The 6000-nt window shown below is 38.0% G+C and overlaps 1 long non-coding RNA gene across 1 annotated transcript in view; it reads right to left on the bottom strand.

Moving 5' to 3' along the window:
- Positions 1 to 505: 505 nt before the first annotated feature.
- Positions 506 to 6000, bottom strand: part of LOC131824830 (uncharacterized) — a 143151-nt gene continuing 137656 nt past the window's right edge. Inside the window, exon 4 of the long non-coding RNA XR_009351001.1 lies at positions 506 to 553. This is a non-coding gene — a long non-coding RNA (uncharacterized LOC131824830). The remainder of the gene's footprint in view (positions 554 to 6000) is intronic.

The following is a 6000-nucleotide window of genomic DNA, read 5'->3' as shown; positions in this document are numbered from 1 at the left end:
AAAGTGAGTATTATTATCATCACTTTAAAGATGACAAAATGGACATAGAAAGATTCAGTAACTTGCCAAACGTCCCACAGAATTAAAGTGGTGCTTGGCCATCATGTGTTCTTCATATGTTTTTAGTACTTCTGACTGTCAGCTGACAGAGTCAGGAGACAGGTTTAAGCAGCACACATAGTCTCTTACCAATCTTACCATCTCTGAACATTAATTCTCTTCAATAAAAAGAAGATATTATTTTCTTCCCATCTCATAGGGAAGGATGCTTTTAGGGTTAAATGAGATATTAATATGGAGATGTGAATTACCCATTTCATAATTATACTTGTGCTTAGTGTTTTAAGTTAAAGTTGGAGTCCCTTTTCATGTTTATAGGACTTTGATCCCAGGTATGCCTCATTTGCTGACAAGAGGTATTCCTCACTCCCATTTTCACAATTAGTCATGACTGTACTTGAAGAAGTCAGGGAAGGGGAACAGTAAAGATTTCAGCCTCCTAATACCTAATTATACAGCAAAGCTCCTTGGGGCATTTTTCCTTTGTGAAAATCTGCAAAAGAAGAAAAGGAAGAACAGATGAGAACGGAAGGAACTGGAGGTTGAAAGAAAAGGTGGGAGAATCTCCTAGAACTCACTGAAAAAAAAAAAAAAACACAATTAATTCAACCAACAAGAGCCCTTGTAGCATTTTCTTATCTTTTTTTTTTTTTTAAAGATTTTACCTATTTATTTGACAGAGAGATCACAAGTAGACAGGCAGACAGGCAGAGAGAGAGAGAGGAAAGCAGGCTCCCCGCTGAGCAGAGAGCCCGATGCGGGACTCGATCCCAGGACCCCGAGATCACGACCTGAGCCGAAGGCAGCGGCCTAACCCACTGAGCCACCCAGGCGCCCCCCCTTGTAGCATTTTCTATTGCCCTCTGCCTCCTTCCATTCACTCAGCTGGGTACTGTCAGATTCACAAAACACTAGCCACAGGATGGATTCCTAATGTAAAACTTTTTAAAAGAGTAATTAAATACTTCAGTATCAGAGCATGTAGAAACTGTTTCTTGTTTCGAGAGTATACATGGAATAATTGGGGAGGGGTCAGGGGAGTGGTTAAGTGAAGTTAAATCGTTCTACCTAGTATTTCTTCAGACATTTTGTACCTATTCATTGTCTGTCAACAAATTACTTGAACAGGATCATGTGTCCATGCACATAAGTTCCTCAGTTTATAAATACCCCAAATTATGTCCAAACAGATTTATGACTATAGATCAAACTTTACTAATTAGGACCAACTACCAACATATTGTACTCTTTTCTTTTTTGTAAAAGCAGTCGTTCAGATGAGTAAGAGCCAATGGCTTTAAGGAGTTCAAGTTAGGTGGAGACCTTAAAGAAATGTAGCTGATTATAGTAAATTATAAAATACTGTGCTTCTTCATACTTTTTGTAAATGCAGCCTCCTGCGAATATATGTTTACTTCTTTTTCTTCTTCTTCTTCTTTTTTTTTTTTTTTTTTTTTTTTTTTTGAGTGGAGTAAGGAGAGAAGTATTCTGTCAGAATAAAATTGTTTTAGTTCTTTTGGTCAATGAATATTAAGTATGATTCAAGTCTAAAGCTGACACTGCCTGTTCCTTTTGATTGTGAATAATAGTAACAGTAACAGCTTCTATTCCTTAAGTGTTTACCCCATACAAATGTAATACAGGGTAAATCACTCTAACTGCTACAACCAGTAAACCCCAGGTCCCCACAATAGCTTAATTAAAAAAAAAAAAATCTGGTAGATAGCATTAGAATCTGATATGGGTCAGGTGGCTCTTCCTTGTGGCTTTTTTCTAAGTGATGATTGCAGGAAACACATTCCTTCCATCCTGCAAATTTGCCATCTCAAAAACTCTTACTTCTAATAGTATGGATGTAGTAGAGAGAACTTTTATCTGCTGCAGTCTACAAGTGACATATCACTTATGTTTACATTCCACTGGTGAGACTTAGTCTTGTCACCTCACCTAGATTCTCAGGGAACTGGGAAATATAGTAAAGAAAATGAAAGAGGTGGTGATCCCATACTATGGCATTTGCCATAATCAGACACTGGGCTTTCTGTATGTTGACTCATTGAATGTGCACGAGAACACTAGAAAGTAAATGTTACTAACCTCACTTCATAGATGAGAAGTCAAAGATGCAAAAGCTTAAACAAATTGTCTAATTTTTACATGAATGGTGGAATTAAGGTTCAAATACAACCTATCTTTAAAAAACAAAATTTAACAAATGAAGATGTAAAAAATATATAAATTGGCAAAGGCTATAAAAAAAAAGAAATAGAGCTAGTAACTTGGTTATGACAAATGCCCAAGCTCAGTAATACTTAAAGAAATAGAAATTTAAGGGGGAAAACATTTTAACTTGAGAAGTTAACAACAGCAACAAGAAGTTTAGTGTTATACACAATGCTAACAAGGGCATGGTCAAAATAATAGTGAAAAGAGAGTCAGAGGCACTGAAGTATTAATACTGGTTGTTTTATGTCGGAGGATTTATGGGTGATGGTCCTCACCGATTTACCTTTAAATATTATTGCATTTTAGCCATGATGGATTCCGAAAGGCCTACAATATTCTGCCTTCTCACCTTAGAGAGGTACAGGCGGGCATGTCTGACTTCTCCCTGTGCACAGAGGCACACAGAGACAATTGGGTTGTTTCCTGAGACCCCTGTTGCCCAGCGGCAGTCCCTTTTGCAAAGAGCACAGTTGGGCTCAAGGTCAGCAGCAGTCCTTTGTGGCAAAGCCTGCCTTTGCATTGACTTGCAAGATTTTGCGTTTCTTCAGGCAAAAAGTGGTCAAAACCGTTACTATGTAATTTGTTCCCAGAGATTTGAAACATTCAGTGAAACTTTAAAACTTCGGATGATGTATTTTTTTAGAAAGTTATTGTTTGAGAATAATGTCTTTTTTTTTTTTCTATTTATTTTTTTTTTAATTTTTTATTTTTTATAAACATATATTTTTTATAAACATATATTTTTATCCCCAGGTCTGTGAATCACCAGGTTTACACACTTCACAGCACTCACCAAATCACATACCCTCCCCAATGTCCATAATCCCACCCCCTTCTCCCCAACCCCCTCCCCCCGGCAACCCTCAGTTTGTTTTGTGAGATTAAGAGTCACTTATGGTTTGTCTCCCTCCCAATCCCATCTTGTTTCATTTATTCTTCTACCCACTTAAGCCTCCATGTTGCATCACCACTTCCTCATATCAGGGAGATCATATGATAGTTGTCTTTCTCTGCTTGACTTATTTCGCTAAGCATGATATGCTCTAGTTCCATCCACGTTGTTGCAAATGGCAAGATTTCATTTCTTTTGATGGCTGCATAGTATTCCATTGTGTATATATACCACATCTTCTTGATCCATTCATCTGTTGATGGACATCTAGGTTCTTTCCATAGTTTGGCTATTGTGGACATTGCAGCTATAAACATTCGGGTGCATGTGTCCCTTTGGATCACTACATTTGTATCTTTAGGGTAAATACCCAATAGTGCAATTGCTGGGTCATAGGGCAGTTCTATTTTCAACATTTTGAGGAACCTCCATGCTGTTTTCCAGAGTGGCTGCACCAGCTTGCATTCCCACCAACAGTGTAGGAGGGTTCCCCTTTCTCCGCATCCTCGCCAGCATCTGTCATTTCCTGACTTGTTGATTTTAGCCATTCTGACTGGTGTGAGGTGATATCTCATTGTGGTTTTGATTTGTATTTCCCTGATGCCGAGTGATATGGAGCACTTTTTCATGTGTCTGTTCGCCATCTGGATGTCTTCTTTGCAGAAATGTCTGTTCATGTCTTCTGCCCATTTCTTGATTGGATTATTTGTTCTTTGGGTGTTGAGTTTGCTAAGTTCTTTATAGATTCTGGACACTAGTCCTTTATCTGATATGTCGTTTGCAAATATCTTCTCCCATTCTGTCAGTTGTCTTTTGATTTTGTTAACTGTTTCCTTTGCTGTGCAAAAGCTTTTGATCTTGATGAAATCCCAGTAGTTCATTTTTTCCCTTGCTTCCCTTGCCTTTTGCGTTGTTCCTAGGAAGATGTTGCTGCGGCAGAGGTCGAAGAGGTTGCTGCCCGTGTTCTCCTCAAGGATTTTGATGGATTCCTTTCGTACATTGAGGTCCTTCATCCATTTTGAGTCTATTTTTGTGTGTGGTGTAAGGAAATGGTCCAATTTCATTTTTCTGCATGTGGCTGTCCAATTTTCCCAGCACCATTTATTGAAAAGGCTGTCTTTTTTCCATTGGACATTCTTTCCTGCTTTGTCGAAGATTAGTTGACCATAGATTTGAGGGTCTATTTCTGGGCTCTCTATTCTGTTCCATTGATCTATGTGTCTGTTTTTGTGCCAGTACCATGCTGTCTTGATGATGACAGCTTTGTAATAGAGCTTGAAGTCCGGAATTGTGATGCCACCAACGTTGGCTTTCTTTTTCAATATCCCTTTGGCTATTCGAGGTCTTTTCTGGTTCCATATAAATTTTAGAATTATTTGTTCCATTTCTTTGAAAAAGATGGATGGTACTTTGATAGGAATTGCATTAAATGTGTAGATTGCTTGAGGTAGCATAGACATTTTCACAATATTTATTCTTCCAATCCAGGAGCATGGAACATTTTTCCATTTCTTTGTGTCTTCCTCAATTTCTTTCATGAGTACTTTATAGTTTTCTGAGTATAGATTCTGTGTCTCTTTGGTTAGGTTTATTCCTAGGTATCTTATGGTTTTGGATGCAATTGTAAATGGGATTGACTCCTTAATATCTCTTTCTTCTGTCTTGCTATTGGTGTAGAGAAATGCAACTGATTTCTGTGCATTGATTTTATATCCTGACACTTTACTGAATTCCTGTATAAGTTCTAGCAGTTTTGGAGTGGAGTCTTTTGGGTTTTCCACATATAGTATCATATCATCTGCGAAGAGTGATAATTTGACTTCTTCTTTGCCGATTTGGATGCCTTTAATTTCCTTTTGTTGTCTGATTGCTGAGGCTAGGACCTCTAGTACGATGTTGAATAGCAGTGGTGATAATGGACATCCCTGCCGTGTTCCTGACCTTAGCGGAAAAGCTTTCAGTTTTTCTCCATTGAGAATGATATTTGCGGTGGGTTTTTCATAGATGGCTTTGATGATATTGAGGTATGTGCCCTCTATCCCTACACTTTGAAGAGTTTTGATCAGGAAGGGATGTTGTACTTTGTCAAATGCTTTTTCAGCATCTATTGAGAGTATCATATGGTTCTTGTTCTTACTTTTATTGATGTGTTGTATCACATTGACTGATTTGCGGATGTTGAACCAACCTTGCAGCCCTGGAATAAATCCCACTTGGTCGTGGTGAATAATCTTTTTAATGTACTGTTGAATCCTATTGGCTAGTATTTTGTTGAGTATTTTCGCATCTGTGTTCATCAAGGATATCGGTCTATAGCTCTCTTTTTTGGTGGGATCCTTGTCTGGTTTTGGGATCAAGGTGATGCTGGCCTCATAAAATGAGTTTGGAAGTTTTCCTTCCATTTCTATTTTTTGGAACAGTTTCAGGAGAATAGGAATTAGTTCTTCTTTAAATGTTTGGTAGAATTCCCCCGGGAAGCCGTCTGGCCCTGGGCTTTTGTTTGTTTGGAGATTTTTAATGACTGTTTCAATCTCCTTACTGGTTATGGGTCTGTTCAGGCTTTCTATTTCTTCCTGGTTCAGTTGTGGTAGTTTATATGTTTCTAGGAATGCATCCATTTCTTCCAGATTGTCAAATTTATTGCCGTAGAGTTGCTCATAGTATGTTCTTATAATAGTTTGTATTTCTTTGGTGTTAGTTGTGATCTCTCCTCTTTCATTCATGATTTTATTTATTTGGGTCCTTTCTCTTTTCTTTTTGATAAGTCGGGCCAGGGGTTTATCAATTTTATTAATTCTTTCAAAGAACCAGCTCCTAGTTTC

Source organism: Mustela lutreola, chromosome 2 (assembly GCF_030435805.1).
Source record: "Mustela lutreola isolate mMusLut2 chromosome 2, mMusLut2.pri, whole genome shotgun sequence".
NCBI classification, from domain to species: domain Eukaryota; kingdom Metazoa; phylum Chordata; class Mammalia; order Carnivora; family Mustelidae; genus Mustela; species Mustela lutreola.
Note: the sequence above shows the minus strand (reverse complement) of the source record. Positions and strands in the feature narration are given on the sequence as shown.